The following is an 18,835-nucleotide window of genomic DNA, read 5'->3' as shown; positions in this document are numbered from 1 at the left end:
GCGCGCGGTGCAGGGGGGGGGTTCGGGGGGGGCTCGGGGGGGCCGGGGGGGCCGGGCTTGCTGCCTGAGCCTCCGCGGCGGGACTCGCTTTCAAAGCTCCAAGTGGCCCCGCCGGGGCCCCGGTGTCGGCTGGGCGGCGGCGCGGGGAAGGGGCCGGAGCCGGCCGGGAGGCCGAGGGGAGCGCCCGGCGCGCGGCGGCTCCGCGTCCCCCTCCCTGACCTCGGGCCGCCCCGCCGAGGCCGCGCAGGAGCCGGTCCCCGCCCGCCGCGTCCCGCGGGGTCCCCGGGGGGCTGCGCGGCGCCGGGCGCTAGGACCCCGCGGGGCGCGGAGGCGAGGCAGGCGGCGGCCGCGGGGAGCCGGGGGACGCGGCCGGCCGGTCCGCGGGGCAGGACAACTTTTTCTTTTCCAGGACTTGCCCCGGCCCGAGGCGCGGGTGGCTTGGCGCGCGGGGCTGGCGCCGTGCCTGGCCCTGGGCCGCCGGCTCCTCTCCCGCGGGCCGGGCTGGAGCCCAGGGCCGGGATACCGCGGCCAGGTGGGGCGCGCAGACGGAGGACGCCGAGCTGACCCGGGACGGGGACCCCGAGGCGGGGCCGGCGGTCCCCGGGCTCGGAAGCCTCTGCCCCCCGCCCGCCCCGCACCTCCGGCCCGGTTCCGGTGGGCTCCGGGGCGGGAGCCGGGGCTCGGGGACCTCGGGGACCTCGGGAGGGCCCTGCCCGCGCGCGGCTCGCAGGGCGCTGGGTCCCGGGATCCTGGGGAACAAGGTGGCCAGGCCGGGTGCCCCTTGGCCGCCGCCTCCGCATTCGCTGCTGGGGGGGCGGTTAGGGCAGCGCGTCTCCCCAGCCACGTGGCGCCTCGCGGCTCTATCCCGGGACCGCGGGCGGGGGTTGGGGGGGCGGGGGGGGGCGCGCCCCCGGGGCCCGCAGGTCGCCGCTGCCTCTACCTCCCCCCCAGCGCCCCTTAAGACTTAGTGCGCCGAAGCCCGACACCGCCCGGGCGCCGGTTGGAGGTGCGCCTGTTTGGGGAAAGCCGGGCTGCGCAGGCCAGGACCCCCCTCCGCCCCAAGGTGGCCTTCCAGAGCCTGGCAAGGCGCCAGAGCCCGCCCGGGAGCCCCGGAGGAGGCGCCCCGCAGAAGCACCGCCGGCCGGGGAGGCCGAGCTTCCACTGCGGTCACTGTGAGGCAGCAGCTCCGTCTGCGGAACACATACTGTGCTTTAATCAAGTTCCTATTCAACATATTCCCAATGATTAATGGCCCAACTGCTTCAATTTTTTTTTTTTTGGTCCAAAGCTCATACACGAGATATTTTAAGCTTTTGGCCTGAGCGTAAAAGCAAATATATTAAATGAATAACCTTTGTGAGCCCGGAGCCGCTCTCTGGGCCAGAGGCAGCACCCATTTCTGCGCCTTGCCCGCGTGGACATCTGGTCGGGAACCCGAAAACGCTCAGTGGGATTTTCAGGGTTTTTTTCTGCGGTGCTAAAAATCACAGCCTGCTAAACTCGCAGGGTAGTAAGAAAGCACAGGCTCCTGAAGGCGTCCTGCGCTGAGAATGCACACCAGGTGTGCTGCCCAGGGTTGTGTTGCCAGTACAGGCAGCAGGACCCTCTCCTCTCAGGATGGGAGGACACCCGGGCTGGGGAGGAATAAGAGGATGGGGCAGGGCAACAGAGACACCAAGTGGGGACCTCACCCAGCATGGCACCAGTGGAACCACAGTGGAACCAGAATTCTCCTCATGAGGCCTGCTTGGTGCCTAGAGATGAGTGAGAGGCAGGCCCCTGTCCCCTCAGAGCCCTGGGCATAGTTGGGAAGACAGGTCAGCACCCAAGGTCTGTCGGGAGACAGTGTCCTTCCACAGAGGGGGTGGCCCCAAAAGAGCAGGGGATGGGATTGGGCAGGAGCACTTGGTCCATTAAACCAGGAGACACAAATGGGGATGAGGGATGGGGGTGCTCCAAGAAAGGGACACCCTCCCCTGGTGAATATGGGGCTCCTAGGGAGGCAGCAACCACCTTTGTCTGGGGAAGTACCTTGGGGTAAATTGTACCCCCACCTCCGCCAAATTCGTAGTTTGAAGCCCTAACCCCCAGTATGACTGTATTCTGAGATGCGGTTTTTAGAAGGTCATAAGGTTAAACGAAGTCCTAAGGTCGGGGTTCTAATCTGATAGGAGTAGTGGCCCTATAAGAAGAAGAAAAGGAGATATTTCTCTCTCTCTCTTTCTGTGCCTCTCTGCCTCCCTTCCTCCCTCTACCACGTGAGGACACGGGGGGAAGGCAGCGTGCAAGCCAGGAAGAGAGCTCTCACCAGAACCTGACCGTGCTGGCACCCTGATCCCAGGCTTCCAGCCTCCAGAACTGTGAGAAAGTTAGTGTGTGTTGTGTAAGCCCCCCTGCCCCTCCCTGTGGTATTTGGTGATGGCAGCCCAAGCTAAGATAGGTGGTTAGAGAGGGCTTCACGCGGGAGTAGACCTTTGAGCTGCACCTTTAAAGATGAGCAGGAATTTGCTGGAAGGATGGGCAGACGGAACGGCAGGTGCAAAGGTGGAGAGCCTGCCAGTGCATGGCATGTTCTGGTAACAAAGGACAAGATGAGTGGCGGGCTGGAGCGCACGGATTGCTGGGGAGGGGCCTAGATAAGGCTGGATCCACAGACTGGGCTGGGTGCACGGCCAAGGCCGCTCCTGGTAAAGAGAGAGCCTATCCCAAAGGCTTCTGCTGTCCAGCTCCTAGCAGGTGGGCACTGTAATCCAGTCCGGGTCGTTGAAAGGTCACTGTGGTAGCGGCTAGAGAGGGGAGGGCGGACCACGAAAAACAGTGGAGCCCCGAGACCCCCAGTGATGGGAGGGGACAGGGATGGATTTGAATGTCAGGACTTAGAGTCTAGGTGGGGGCTGAATGCGTGCCTTCTGGCTGGGGGTACCATCCTCCAACATATGTCACGCAGGGAAAATAGAGGGTCCCCTCCAAGCCCCTCGGGGTCACAAGGTCTCACCACCTGCAGGACACCTGCCTGTTTTGTGGCTCTGGAGAAGAGGACAGTTGCCCAGGAACAGCCTCCAGGATCTACCTGCCGTATTCTAGTTTTTCCCTTTGAGGTCGAAGAGAACACCTGGGGATAGGAGGAAGCCATCCGAGGGCAAGTAGTGGTCTGTGGGTGGGTGTGTGGGTTTGAGGTGAAGGAGCACCCAGGCATCTGGAGCAGGAGTCTTGGAGCTGTCCAAGCCCTGACGCAAGAATTGGCTGCGGGTCCTCGGTGAGACCCCAGGGTTGGTGGTTCCACCACTTTCCGTGGGAGGTGCCCACGGCTGGCAGGGGCCTGTGTCCTGATGGGACTCCTAGGCAGTCAGCGTTTGGCTGGGACCACTTGGGAGGGAGATGGCTGCGTGGCTCTGTTGCATGGAGACAGAGCCAGTACTAAGAGCGGCGAATAAATCGCCTGACCACCTTTACTATCCTTTTTTGCCTTTTTTTTTTGTGTGTGTGTGCTGACACTTGGCAGTTGCTGAGGACAGAACTCTCCAGGGTGCTTTGGCAGGCCGGGGCCTTGGGATGGGGCCCATCCCAAATCCGACAGGCTGCAGGCTCACCAGGCCTGATTTCTGGCTTTGGATCTACTTTTTACAAAAGAGAAAATGAGCGACAGAGGTGAAAATGCATTTCGTAGGTGTCAACTGTGCTCCAGCCAGCTCGGAAGAGGAGGCTGCTTCTGAGCTGGGGGAGGTAGGGGCCAGGTGGGGAGAGGGGAGCCCTCCCCTGCATGCGTTGTGGGTGCTGAGTTTTGGGTGCTCTAGGATGGAGCCTGAGTCCAGGGTCGTTCACAACACTAACCACTCTGAGAAGACAAACGGAAGCCTGGGAAGTTTTTTACTCGAAGTCAACCTTCCTTAACGCAGCGCACACAAAAGAATTCACGTATAAGTTTGAAACTTAATCAGATTCTGAAGAGTGAGACTGGCACCAACCCCGCTGACTACTTTTATCGAAAGCTTAATGGATATAAGATTGGCCACTCCAAAGCAGGACTAATTAAGATAATAAATGAGGACTGGCTAAGATAACACCCAAGACAAGAACTACACTTTCCAGGCACAGTCTGTGCTCTGACTAGGGGACGTGAGTGTATCTAACAACAGTGACTCAGGAAAATACTCTCACAGAGCTTCCCAAAACATAGACACCCAAAACAAAACGCAAGTTACTCCTTATGACAAATGCAATGCTTACTGAGGTTTATACTCCTTCGTTTGATGTTTTAAATATTGGCAGGTTCGGTGTATGGACTCCGTGGACAGTCGACCAAGAGCCCTAGAGTTTCTTACCAACCGCCTCTGGGCATTTGGAGAAACCATTTTTATACCTCATTAGATCATACATCCTGTCCCCCCAGGAGGCCTGGTGATACGGGGGATCCTTCAGACCTGTTCAAACGCCTCCTTCATCATTTCCCAGCTGGGTGACCTTGGGCCAGTTGAATATCGCTGGGCCTCTGTCTTCTTTCCTGGAAACCGGTGACAATAATTCATCGTAGCACATTCTCACTTGTTCTAGGGGAAGGTACGCAGGAGTCACACGAAGCATAATTAAGTGCATCATCATGAGCTAGAAATGGTTGAAGCTGTTAGGAAATGCAGCTATGTTAAATGTATATACCGCATGAAATCACGACCACGAGGATTCAGATCCGTGAAGGAGCCATACTGTCAGGTTCATGAGAGTCAACGTGTTTCAAGTTTTCTCTTGATTTTCATCGACCACGATGTGTGTATGGGTTTTCTTCATCTGCTTGTTGGTTTATCTCATTTGCTTGCCACTGCTGGCAGATAAGCAATAACAGGCACCAAAAGATTTTAGAAAAAGAACACTGAGTTGAAACGTAAAATTCCGAGAATTCTATCCATTATCTCAATTTTGTTTGGCAAATCGGGGGGAAAGAAAGCCTCCTATTCTGTTCTGTTAGAGAACTCCCTTGGTAGATGACGGACCCCAGGACTCCCCACTCAGCATTTGGAGAACACTGCAGAAAGCAAGCAGTGGATGATGTGGGCAGCCCCACCCCCCCCATTTTTGTGGGATCCGGAACAAGACTACGAATGGTAGCCCACATACCATCTGTTTAAACATTGAAAGTTACCGGCCAGATGAACAAACTGTTAGATCAAATGCTTCTACCTTTCTGCCTTGACAAGTAAATCCTTGTCATGTCCTAGAAGGCCAAGTTTAAATTTAGCATCTGACTCTGGAACATGGTGGTGCCTGGATAGCCAACCACCCCCTTCTGTTCCCCGCCCCCTTGAGGGACCCCTGGAAGGGTCCTGAGTTGGGTGGGAGTAGTTTCCCAGCACAGGGTTCCAGCACTGCCCGGACCCCCCCTGAAGATTGCTGCCCCCTGTCACCCCTTGGATGAGGGGCGTGCCCACCGCCCAGTCCCTGGTGCAATGGCCCAAGTGGGCCCGGGGAAGCTGGCTCTCGGCTGTGTGGGCAGGCCATTTCTTGGCCCAGGAGGCTTCTCACCCCGAGGGAAGGGAGCAGCAAGAGGAGGGCATGAGTGGGGCCTTCTCTCCTGGGGGTCTGCTGGGCAGGGTCTCAGCACGTTGGTGGGGCATCACTCATTCCACGTGAGCAGGAAGGCAGTGACCCCAGTGCTTCTGGCCTCGTCTGGGGGTGCCTGGCCCTGCTTCTGCTGGAAGACCCATCTGTGGGCAATAGTTCCAAACCCGTGGCCCCAGGTCACCCCTTCTCTCCACCTTCCCTTGGATTCTCCTGGTTTCAGCCTCTATACTCCCCCATTGCGGCAGCCTCCACTGGTCTCCCTGCTGCTCTCCCTGCCTCCTTGACCCTCAACTCTTTCCCACAAAGCAGCCGGAGTTACCCATGAGACAGGCACTCAATTCACGTCACTCACCTTGGTCAACCCCTGGGCCCGCCCATTGCATGTGGGAGAAGACGGCACAATGAATGCCTCAACCTGGCGAGGCCCTGCAGAAATTGGCTCTCCGCTCTCCTCATGCCTCCGACTCCTGGCTCCCTGCTCCGCTGTTGGCCCGGCCGAGCATCTCCCAGCTTGCAGGCATTGCACTTTGCTCTGCTGGCTCCCTGGAAGCTTCTTCCCGATGAGGGAGCAACTCCTTTCCCGTCATCTGCGGCTCACCTTCTCCAAGAGATTCCTCTGAGGTCCGAGTGGAGCGCCAGCCAACCCTCCACCATCACTCCTAAGGCCCCTGTGCGTTTTTGCTTCCTCCTAGCACTCTCTGGAAAACGGTCTTGTTTACTTATTTTGCTTGTTCCCTGTCTGGCTTCCCCCCACTAGAATGCCAGCTCCACAAAGACAGGACCTTGTCTGTCCTGTTCTGCCTATTTCCAGAGCTAGAACAGGCCTTGGCATATGGGAGAGCCTCAAATATTTGTCGAATGAACACAGAATGGATTCTATTCAAGAAAACTGCTACCCGGCCACCCTCCCAGAGCTCAATTCATTCCCAAGCCTTGCAGGACAGCTCAAGGGTGGCCCCAAAAGATGCTTGGGAAGCCCCGACCCCCTATGTCAGGGCTCCCCCCGGGCAGAACCATCCAGAGCCTTCTGAAGCTGTGCCAGGTGAGACTGCCAGGGCCTGGAGAGTCTGCACAGTGCCTCTGGACTAACTCGAAAGAAGCCCCCTCGGGGAAGATGTGGCCTCCAGGGGCTTGGCTGAGTAGAGAGTACCTTTGCCAGGAGGAAAAAGGGCCCCTTTCTCTGGAGAGATACAGCCCAGCCAGGACACAAGGCTTGGTGCGTGGGGGCCTCCTGAATTGGGCTCGTTGGTGTAGCACAGACCCTCAGCCCTGCAAGACAGCCCTGAAGCACCCCTCCACCTCGGCTCCAGAGCACCCTCTGCTTGTAGGGCACCTCTGGGAGGGTGCCCCCGGAGAGCAAGACTCCGTCCTCTGGCATGACTGGACATCAGATCCACCCGGGGAAACGTGGGATCAGCCGCCTTCCTCACATTGGAAGGCAGGAGACCTGGCCAAACCCTACCACTCAAGAGATGGGGTGCACTTCCCTTGCACATCCGCACACCCCCTTCTTTGGCCCCACTCCTTCTGCTGGCCCATTCCAAGGATTGATGCCTTGAGGCACATCTTTAAACACAAACAAGCCAACACTTAAACGAGGTGAGAAACCAAATCTTTTGAAAATCAAAACCAGAGCTTTTGAGGTGCTGGCTCATGATTCAACTCTAGTCCTCTTTCCTTGTGGTTATGATCCTGCTTCCCCCAAGTCTAAGCCTCTCTGTGCTCTGTGTAAAACTGACACCGAATTAACAGGAAAAGCGAGCTGCCTACCCGAGGTGTCCAAAAGCCCCATCACCCTTGCCCAATAGATTGTTCCCCAAGGAAGCTATTAGCAGGTCCTGCTTGGTCTACTGCAATGTACTGTCAGCTACTGGAGTTAAAAACATTTTTTTTTTTGCAAAGGTTACCTTTTTCGACACCCAGGGTTAATCCTTACCTAAAAAAGCAAGATGAAAAAAAAAAAAAGGAAAAAAAAGCAAGATGGAGAACAGTGTGTAGCTTCCACTTCTCAGGGGAAAAAATTATTTAAACATATATATATATGCATATACATAGTCAGTGTATAGAAAGAGGACAGAAGTTAGGAGAAATACACACCGAGCTGTTAACAGTGGTGCTGCCTTTGTGGGACAGGAGAGGACTTGTTCTTTTTTGTTTATACCCTTGTGTATATGGGGCTTTTGAAACAGAGGAGTATGTATTTATTACTTTTATAGTTTTATAAACTATAAAAATATTTTAAGTCGCCTTAATTTTACAGTTTTATAATTTTTATAGTTTTATAAACTATAAAATGCTTTAAAGTCACCTTAATTTAGTCTGCAAATGTATAATGCCACAATGGATTGCACAGTTTTATAAATAACTTCAAAATGCTATTTAATGGCCCTATTTTCGAAAATGAAAAATCAGGAGATGTGCTCTAAGAATAAACGGTGGCGTGATCTGTGAATTTGCTCATACGGAGAACCATACCTAGTCACAGACACCGAATCACATTTAGTTCTATGTTTCACAAGCCAGCCTTATTTTAAACGAGAAGAGCACATCCATTTGTACATAAAGAACTTCTAGAAATTCGTGTGACGAAGAATCCCAATCCAAAAGAAAATGGGTATATAAAGAGAGTCAATTAATAAAAAACAATAAATGCAAATGCATTGTAAGTGTGTTTGGAAATACTAATTCTCTGAATAAAAGATAAACAAAGTAAAGCTCCATGAGTCAAGGGGGTAAAGAGAAAAACGTTTGATAATGTGCTGTGCAGACTAATGGATAGAGCAAACAGGTAGGATTATATATTGATCCAACCTCTTTGGAAGACAATTTAAAAATGCCTGTCTAACTTGAAAGTGTCATTTCCTTTCACTTAACAATTCCTCTTAAAGAAATTTAATCCCATAAACTCTCATATGTACATACATGCTGCAAACACAGATATTGACCCAAACACTGTTTATAACTGCAAAAGCTGGAAACAGAGGCATGTCTATTAATAGGAGACTGGTTGGGGGCCTGGTTATTGAGCTTGGGTGGCTCAATCCGCTAAACGTCTGACTCTTGATTTTAGCTCAGGTTATGACCTCAGGGTCTTGGGATTGAGCCCCATGACAGGCCCTGCACTCAGTGGGGAGTCTGCGTGAGGATTTCTCTCCCTCTGCCCCTCCCCCTGCTTGTGCTTGTGCTCTCTACCTTCCAGTCTCTAAAATAAATAAATACATCTTAAAAAAAATAATAGGAGACTGGTTAAGTAACCAAGACAGTTGGTTAATTATCCTCTGTGTCTCTGTTAAAAAAGACAAAACTCTATATGAACATATACAGGAAAGGCTCTGATACATTCATGTATACATACATATAATAATATATGCATATACACAATACATCCATATAATATACAAATGCACATATAGGGATATGAATATATATATTTATATATACAGTGCAGAAAATGTGTATACTACGTCCCCATGCATGTGAAAAGAAGGGGGAGGGTCTACATATATGCTTATCTTGCCCTAGAACATCTCAGGAACGACATATAAGCCGGGAAACCAGAGAAGGACTTGCAAGTGGGTGAGAGATTTTTATTATGCATTAAGATATATAAAATAGTTAAACAATAATTACACATTAAGGAATTGGGATGACTCCCAAAATTGCAAACACGATTGCTGAATAGTCCCCGAAAACACTTTTGGGATAATAAGAAAGGGAGTTCAATTTAGCTTTTACATAATTGCACAGAACTAAATGACCATAAAAGCTCAAAAAGTCCTTTATTTGCATTGCTGCCCCCAAGAAAATCTATAAAACAATCAGTTACAGTAAGGTTCTTTCATACAACATGAATTCATTTACCCCGAATATGGAATCGAGCTTCCCGTCCATATTGATTTAAGCAGTTCAGGGACTGCGGGCGGGGTAGGGTTATCCCTTCCCATCTCTCCAATTGGTTCTGTCTCTGCCATTTTTCAGTCAAAATTCCAAAGGTCACTTGGAAAGCACATAACCCACTAAGCTGTCCAGACACTCCCTTTTGGCTAGATAACCCCCCACGGTCCAGATCCCAGAACAGAGTCTTGGGAACCGGGGAAATGCTATTACAAAGCCCTGTCTGCTTGGTCAGTATTTGGGGGTGACCCTGAACACATTGAAAGTTTCAGCAACTATATCTTTAGAATCTGATTTTTCTTATAATTGATTAGGAAAAATCCAGCTTACATTCCAAATGCGGTCATTTTATCATAGACAAGGTGCAATAACAGTTAAACAAAAACCAGCATGAGTCATGCTCCTATAAAACTGTCTACTTACAGAGTTTGGCTTTTCTCTAAACGAGGGAAACTCAAAGTCAGGCAGCACAGAAAAAGGGGTTGTTCTGGCCTCGTACAGGGAGAAATTATTATAAGAAAAGCAGGTCACACGGGATCTGCCCAATGGCTCACTGACATGGAATGTGCACATTGATTGAATTCTTTGGTTGCCCAGCACCGCTTGAACATCCTTCCAACATCCGGGGATGTCCCACCTCCCCACGCAGAAGCCAGAACCGCCCTCTCATGGCTGGGATGAGGCGCTTGAAGAAGAGCTGACGACGTACACACTGATGTGAGCGATGGGCTCCACTGACAGATGTGAAGGAGCAGGTGCTGGTGGACTTCACTCCGGGAGGGAGACCAAGAGTGTCTGGGGGGCCATGGGCATTGAAGCTGGCCACACAGCCTCTATTCTGGATCCTCTGGTCCTTCTAGAGATGTGGCCAACTTCCTAACATTTTCTTGAATTGTTCTTTAACTTCATTCTCTAGCGAGTTAGCGTGGATTCTGTTGGTTATGCCCAGCTGGGAAAAGTCTTGGCCTTGAATGACTAATGAGAACTGGGCCAAGATCAAAGTCACAGATGGTGCTTTCCAACCTTCTCTCTCCAACCATGGCTTGGTCCTGGTACCTTATTCTTTTTCCAAGCCACGTCTCAGAGCCAGATGAAGAAAGACAACGTGGAATGAGTGACTGGTTTAAATGTCACTCATGCACAGTGACTTTGACAAGCAGCCTAACCTTTCTTGCTCAGTTTTACCATCTCTACAATGGAATAATGAAGCCTTCTGTGCCCAACAGGAGAGTTGTGAGGATTAAATACAATAAGCAATTAAAGCCACTTAAATTTGAGGGTTAGTCTTCCCAGTAAGGGTACAAAATTAGACTAATGTGGGGTGTTAGAAAATTCCTTATTATAAGGACTAAAAATCAAAATCCCTTTCACAATGAGATCAGGGATTCCTAGCTCTTTCTTTTCTTTTCTTTTCTTTTTTTTTTCTGGCCATAGACTTCTTTAGAATTGGTCAAGAAAAATAAAATGATATATCCAAAATCTAAAAAAATCAACTACCTGAAGATTCTGGAGGATGAAAAAAGCAGGCAGATGCTGGAGGAAAGCTGACACTTAAAAGAACATCACAAAGTTTCTTTCTTTTAAAGAAACATTTAGCCTGAAGGCAGGCCCCAGTCTGTGCATGCAGGGCAGCTAAAATTCTGGTAGGAAACCTGCAAAATTATTGGCTTGATGAACCTGAAGACACAGTTTAGAGTGACAGTCACTGGAAAGTGGGGAAAGGGATCCAAGAAAGGAGAGGTTGTGCCCAAATTCTGGGCAAAACTCTACCCGAATCTCTGGTTGGCTCCTAAACTGCACATGCATGGGACAAACACCAACCAGCCAGCTAAGGCCACTCACCACAGTGGAGACAAAATTTATAGTGTGAATTTAGTCAAATTTACCACAAGTTACAATATAAATAAAAAAAATTTTTTTCAGAGAAACAGAAGAATCTGGAGATTCTACAATATATCATTCACAATGTCTAGGATATAATCAAAATTCTCTTAACATACCATAAAACAAGAAAACATCACTCATTCAAAAAAAAAAAAAGACAACCAATGGAGACCAACTCTGACATGATTCAGATACTGGAATAGCAGACAAGGATTTTGTTTACTTATTATTTATATATTTACTTTTTAAAAGTAGGCTCTACTCCCAGTATGAGGCTTAAACTCATGACCCTGAGATCAGGACTTGAGCTGAGATCAAGATTGGACACTTAACTGTCTGAACCACCCAGTCACCCCTAGAATAGCAGAAAAGAATGTTAAAGTGGCTATTATAACTATGCCCAAGAATATATAGGAAACATGTTTGCCCATAGAGAGAATAATAGAAAATCTCAATAGAATATAAATTATAAAGAAGAACCAAATAGAAATTTTGGAAATAAAAAAGTCAGTATTAGAAATTTTAAAATTCACTTGATGGCTTTAGAGAAGAAAAGAAACAACAAAATAAAGAATCAATGAAATTAAAGAAAAATCAAGACGTTATCCATCCTGAAGATAACATTTTTTAAAAAGACTGGAAAAAAAATGAGCAGTGCCTCAAAAACTTGTGGGACACCAGAAGAATTAACGTGCATATTGTAATGGAGTCCTAGTAGGAGAGGAGAGAAAAAATGAGACAGAAAATGTTTGAAGAAACAGTTTAAAGAAATGGCTGGAGTTGATAAAGGCATAAGTTAACAGGTTCAAAAAGCTCAGGAAACTACAAAGCGGGATCTTGAAAACAACAACATACCTAGGACATTGTAGTCAAATTGTTGAGAACGGAATGAAAACAAAATCTTGAAAGTAATCAGATAAGATGACATATTTCGTACAGAGGAACAAACATTCAAATAGCGTGGGACTTCTGTCAGAAACAAAGGAGGCTGGAAGGCAGGGGAACGGTATCTTTAAAGTACTGGTAGGCAAAAAAAAAAAGAAACAAAAAACAAAAAACAAAACAAAAAAGAAAAGAAAAGTACTGGTAGGCAAAAAACAAACAAACAAACAAAAACAAAAAAGAAAAGAAAAGAGAAGTACTGGTAGGCAAAAAAAAAAAAAGAAAAGAAAAGTACTGGTAGGCAAAAAAAAAAAAAAAGAAAGAAAAGAAAAGAAAAGAGAAGTACTGGTAGGCAAAAAAAAAAAAAAAAAGTCAACCCAGAAATCTAGTGAATATATCCTTTGAGAATAAAGGTGAAATAAATATATATTTAGATTAAAGAAAAGCTAAGAGAACTTGTCAGGAGCAGACCCACACTACAAGAAATGCTAAAGAAAGTTTTCACATTAAAGTAAAGTGAAATCAGATGGAAACCCAGATCTGTAACATGAAATGAACATCACTGGAAATGGTAAATATGTGGATAATTATAAAATATAGTTTTTGCCCTCAGTTTCTTTAAAATATAAATAATTGTTTAAAGCAAAAAAATATAACATGGTATTATGGGGTTTATAATGTATGTGGATGTAATAATTATAACAATTACAGCATAAAGTTTAGAGGCTACAAATGGACCTATATGATTGCAAGCTTTTTACATTTTATGTGAAGTGGTGCAATATAACTCTTAGCAGACTATGAAAAATTAAGGATGTATATTGTAATCCTACAGCAATAACTAAAAAACAAAGCAGAGATATAGCTACAAAACAAGTTGAAATGGAATTCTAAAACAATATTCAGTTACTCAAAAGGAAAGAACAGAAACAGAAGAAGAAACAGAAGGGGTGAACAGAAAACAAATAGTAAAATTACAAGCTCAAAAATAACTACATAAGTAATTATATTAAATAAAAAGGACTAGTATTCTAATTAAAAGGCAGAGACTGTCAGAACGGATAAAAGTGTGAGGCCCAATTATATGCTGTCTAGAAGCAATGCACTTTAAATATAAAGACTCAAACAGGTTGAAAAACCAGTGGATGGGAAAAGATATGTAAACCTTAAACATAAGAAAGTTAGAGTGATTATAAAAACAACAATAAAATAGTATTAAAAGCAAAGAGTATTATCAAAACAGGGAATGTTCCATAATGATATAAGGGTCAATACACTAAGAAGATTGACATAAATGTGTATGCACCTGAAAACAGAGTCTGAGAATACATAAAGTAAAAATTGCTAGAAGAAAGGATGTGACTGGAGGTTGAGAGTATATTTTTAAATTTCAATTTTATATGCTTCTTATTGTTTACATTTTAATACCAAATACATGCTTGTTCTACCATCATCATCACCATCATCTTCATCATCATCATCACCATCATCATCGATTTCCAGAGAGATGAGAAGGAAAGGCATTCCAGACAAACGTCACATGTGTGCCAGGGTAGGGAGGCATAAAAGCACCCGGTGTACTCCGGGACCGTAGATTTTTGGCATGCCTGGAATATAGAGTGGGTTGGTACTACTGAGAAGGAGGGATAAAAGATAAGCAGCAGATGATTAGAGGCCAGACTTAGAAGAGCCTTATGTCAAGGAATTTGAGCTTTATCTTGATGGCCGTGGATAGTCACTAAAGTGTTTTTCAAAAGGAAGAGAGAGGGGGGAAAAAAAGGAGGTGAGAGCATCATGTTTGAGTTTCAGACAGATGATCCTGACTTCATGTTGGAAGATGGGTTAGAGAGAGGAGACCAGAGTAAAGGCAGAGTGACTTCTGGAAGATGCTTCAGTGATGCAAACTAGAAATGCTAGAGGCCTAAACTGGGAGAGGAAAACATAGATGGAGAAGGAAGTATTGTTTTGAAAGGTTCCTTCAGAAGCAATATAGTGAGAGTTTGGCAATTCTGGATCCAGATGATGACACACGCTGACATCTATTAACTCCTGTAGTCGTGTTATAAAGCCACTTGGTGAATGTTAGTTTATTCCCATTTCCCATAAAATAATAATAACAACACAGTAATTAATATACCATTTAAAAGTTTGTTTTATTCACGAGAACCCCCATCAGAATCTCAGCTGGGCTTCTTTGTAGAAGTTGATGCACTGGTCCTAAAATTTATATGCGACTCAAGGAACCTAGAGTAGCCAAAACAATCTTGAAAAGAAGAGTGATATTTGAAGGACTTATACTGTGATTTCAAAACTTAATAAAGCAAAGGTAGTTGAGACAGTGTGGTCCTGGCATGAGGGTAAATAGATCAATAGAATAAAATTGAGAGCCCAGAAATAAACCCATGTATCTATGGTGAATTGATTTTTTGACAAGGGTGGCAAGACTATTTAGTGGGGGAAAGAATAGTCTTTTCAACAAATGGTGGTGGGACAGCTGGATATCTATATTCAAAAGAATGAGGTTGTACCCCTACCTCATACCATATGCAAATATTAACTCAGAACAGATCAAATACCTAAATGAAAGAGCAAAAACTGTAAAAAAGGAAAACAAAACACAGGGGTAAATCTTCATGACCTTGGATTAGGCAATGATTTCTCAGATATAACACTAAAAGCACAAGCAACAGAAGATAAAATTGATAAATCTGGCTTCATCAAAATTCTTAAAGTTGTGCTTCAAATGACACTGTTAAGAAAGTGAAAAGACAGCTTACACGATGGAGAAAACAGATGCAAACCATCCATCTGAAAAGGGACTTGTGTCTAGAACACATAAAAAGCCCTTAGAACTCAGCAATAAAATTAATTCATTAAAAATGGGCCAGCAATCTGAACCAAAGTTTCTCTAAAGAAGGTATACAAATGGCCAAAGTGTACCTGAAAAGATGTTCAACATTATTAATCACCAGAGAAATGCAAATAAAAACCTCGATGAGAAACCAGATGGCAAAAACATTAGGATTGCTATCATCAAAAAAGGGGGGGGGGAGCAGATAATAAGTGTTAGTGAGAATGTTGAGGAGTTGGAACACTCATACGCTGCTGGGGGGGTGAGATAAAGTGATGCAGCCACGTGAGAAAAGCCTGGCAATTCCTCATCAAGGTAAACGTAGGTCTGCCATTTGGCCCAGCAGGCCCACACTTTGGTGTACACTTGCGAGAAATAGAAACCTGTGTCCACACAAGAGCTTGTACACGGATGCTTACAGTAGTGTTATCTGCAATGGCCTGAAGGTGGAACCAACCGAGATGCCCACCACCTGCCGAATGGATGAGCAAAACGGGGTCTATCCATCGGATGGAATATTATTTGGCCATAAGAAGGAATGAGGCATCACTACAGGCCACAACACAGATGAGCTTTGAAAATCTTATGCTAAGGGCAAGAAGCCAGTTAGTTACAAGAGGCCACGTATTATCAGATTCCGTTTATAGGAAGTGTGTGTAGTAGGCAAACCTATGGAGGCACAGAACAGATTAGTGGGTACCTAGGACTGGGAAGCGGGGAGCCTGAGGGTGAGGGTGAGGGTGGGGTAGCTAAAGGGCCCATGGCTTTTTCTGAGGCTGAAGAAAATGTTCTATAATCTCGAGGACAGTTGTACAACTCTGACTCTACTAAGTCGTCAAATTATACATTTTAAATGGGTGCATCGTGTGATGGGGGAATTACATATCAATAGAGCAGTTGCCAACAGGATTACAAAACAAGGAGGGAGCTCGTGTCATTCTCCATTTTTATTATTTATTTATTTATTTATTTATTTATTTATTTATTTATTTATTTTATTTTTTTCACTCTCCATTTTTAAAATTACCACAGCGAACAGAGGTATATTTCGCCCCAAACAGAGCAGGGCCTGAAGGCACAAAATACTAAATTGCCATCTATCCCCAAATTCTAATCCTACTGCAGTCCTCAGGGGAAGTCACTGTCCTTCACATTTTTCTTTGTGTTTGCGTATGTATGGACTTAAACAAGAGGTAGATTCATAATTTAGTTCTGGAATTTAGAAAATAAGAGTATTAAAAAAAATAAGAGGATTCATGCTAGTGTGGATTGTTCTGCTGCTTGGTTTTTTTTCACGTGACACTGTGTTTTGGAAATCCTTCCGTGTCATTAGGTAGAGATCTTCCTTTCATAGAAATACTGCATAGTGTTTGCAAGTAGTCCATCAGTAAAGATGCAGGCAGGTGGCATACTTAATAGGGGAATTGTTGGGTTGAGGGCTATGGGGTCTAATATTTGACAGATACTGCAAATTTTCCTCTAAAAAAAGTTGTAAAGGGAGGGTTGCTTCTCCCTCTGCCTATGTCTCTGCCTCTCTCTGTGTCTCTCATCTCTAATGCATAAATAAATAAAATCTTAAAAAAAAGACTATTTAAAAAAAATAAAAAAAGTTGTAAAATTTCACCTTCCCACCGGTAGTGAATATACGTACCCTTCTCTACGCAAACCATGGGCATTGTTAGTAGTTTTATTTATTTATTTATTTATTTATTTATTTATTTATTTATTTATTTTATTTATTTATTGTTAGTAGTTTTAAATCTTATTTCTTTGCTCTCTTGTTGTTTTAACTTCTATTTTCCTGATTACTTGTAAGGCTAATGAATTCCCGGAATATTTTCACCCTGAGGTCGTTTTGTTGAGATATCTGCTATACTTTTTTGTACGACCCTTAAAAGTTTTGTTACCCTTTTTATTTATCTTGGGATCTCATTTAGTCTTCTATCTCTCGTAAATAGCAAAGAGCTAGACTTTCTTATTTGCAGTTCTTACTAGATTTACCTGATCTGAGAGCCGGGGAAAAGGAAACTGGCAAAATTTCACAATGAGTGTATTAATGACAAATCACCAAGACTAATGTTTAAATGTCTGTCTGCGGGGCTAGCTGTGTGTTATCTTTATTTTTCTGCGACATTAAAGTTTGTTTATACAGAGCCCCTAAAATGTTATCACAGAGGACTCCACTTCTAAAGACACGTCCCCAAATTCTTTGACCCATGTTTCACAAAAGGTGGAGTCTAATTTTTCTCCCCTGGAATATGAGCTGGCCTCAGGGCCTCACCTGTCACAGACGGATCGAAGTGATGCTTTGTCACTTCCAGCTTCCACTTGGTTGTTTTTTGTTTTTCTGTTGGGATGCTGCTCCTGGAACCTCAGCCCCCCAGTGTCGTGAGGAAGCCCAGGCCACACGGAGAGGCCCACCTGTGGGGGATGAGGGCCCCAGAGCACAGCCAGCACCAACCCCCAACCCAGCTTTTTGAGTCTTCAAACCAAGGCCCAAACATTAGTAGCAAAGACGGGCCATCTCTGCTGTATCCTGTCCCAGGGCCTGCTTCACAGGATCTATGAGCAAAATAAAGGGTTGTTTCATGCCACTAAGTTTTGGGGTAACTTATTATGCAGCCATAGTAACTGTATTAATATAGTTTTAGAGGTATTCCTCAACACCACCCAAATGGGATGGAAAAGAGAAGACAACCTGGCTCAGAAATTTTGTTTTTCTAGTAACTCATCTGCTTTCCTCAATGAGCTATGTTTAGAACTGTTCATACCATCTTCTCTTGGGTTTTTTCTTTCTCTTTCTGAATAGAAATATATTTTTTCTTATATATATAAAGACTGTATTTATTTATTCATGAGAGACACACACACAGAGAGAGAAGCAGAGACATAGGCAGAGGGAGAAGCAGGCTCCCTACAGGGAGCCCGATGGGATTCGATCCCAGGACCCCAGGTCACCACCTGAGCCAAAGGCAGAGGCTCAACCGCTGAGCCACCCAGGTGCCTGCCCTCCCTCCCCCATCCTTTTTTTTTTTTTCCACTTAAAAAAGTCTTTTACTTGCTTTGACTTAATAGAACCTTCTTTGTCTCATTCTTTTTCCTCTGGAAATTAGAAATAGAATGTATACATCATTTCTTCTTCTAGGATTAGGATTACATTATTTTAAACTCACATTCTCTACATTCTCTCCTCAACAAGATGAAGAACTTACTGGGCTTTCACTTCCTTCCTTTCTCTCTTCCTCACCGTCTGTCATGTTTACATGATCTGAGCCTGAGTTTCAGACTGTCTTAAAAAAAAATAGCCAGCAATTATTTATATTTAATTATAAGCACACCCTCTACTCCTGATTCTTTGTCACTGGTTTTAGTGCTGCGTATTTTCCTTGTGGACTCATTTTCTGGCTTGCTGGAACTCACCTTCCAACAAATTTCAGGACTGTCTGGGTGTATGAACTTTATGAATCTTTGGATGACTGAAAGGTGTCTTTATATTGTGTCTTTCATTTGAGTGCTACTCAGATTTGGTATAGAATTCTGGGTTTGAAAAACCAAATTTTTTTTTCTAGAACTATCTATGTGGTTGGTGTTCCATTGTTTCCTAGTGACCAGTGATACCAATAAGACACAAGGCTGACACGATGGTCACTCCTCTGTGGGCACTCTGGTAATCCCTCTCCCCCATCTCTGTTTGGAGGATTTTCTCTTTAGTTTTGGTATCCTGAATTTTATGAGATGGGCTCTTTCTTCACTCTTCTCAGCGACGTAAGG

The sequence above is a fragment of the Nyctereutes procyonoides genome, unplaced genomic scaffold (assembly GCF_905146905.1).
Source record: "Nyctereutes procyonoides isolate TBG_1078 unplaced genomic scaffold, NYPRO_anot_genome, whole genome shotgun sequence".
Lineage (NCBI taxonomy): Eukaryota > Metazoa > Chordata > Mammalia > Carnivora > Canidae > Nyctereutes > Nyctereutes procyonoides.
The sequence above is the reverse complement of the archived record's forward strand: the minus strand, read 5'-3'. Positions refer to the sequence as shown.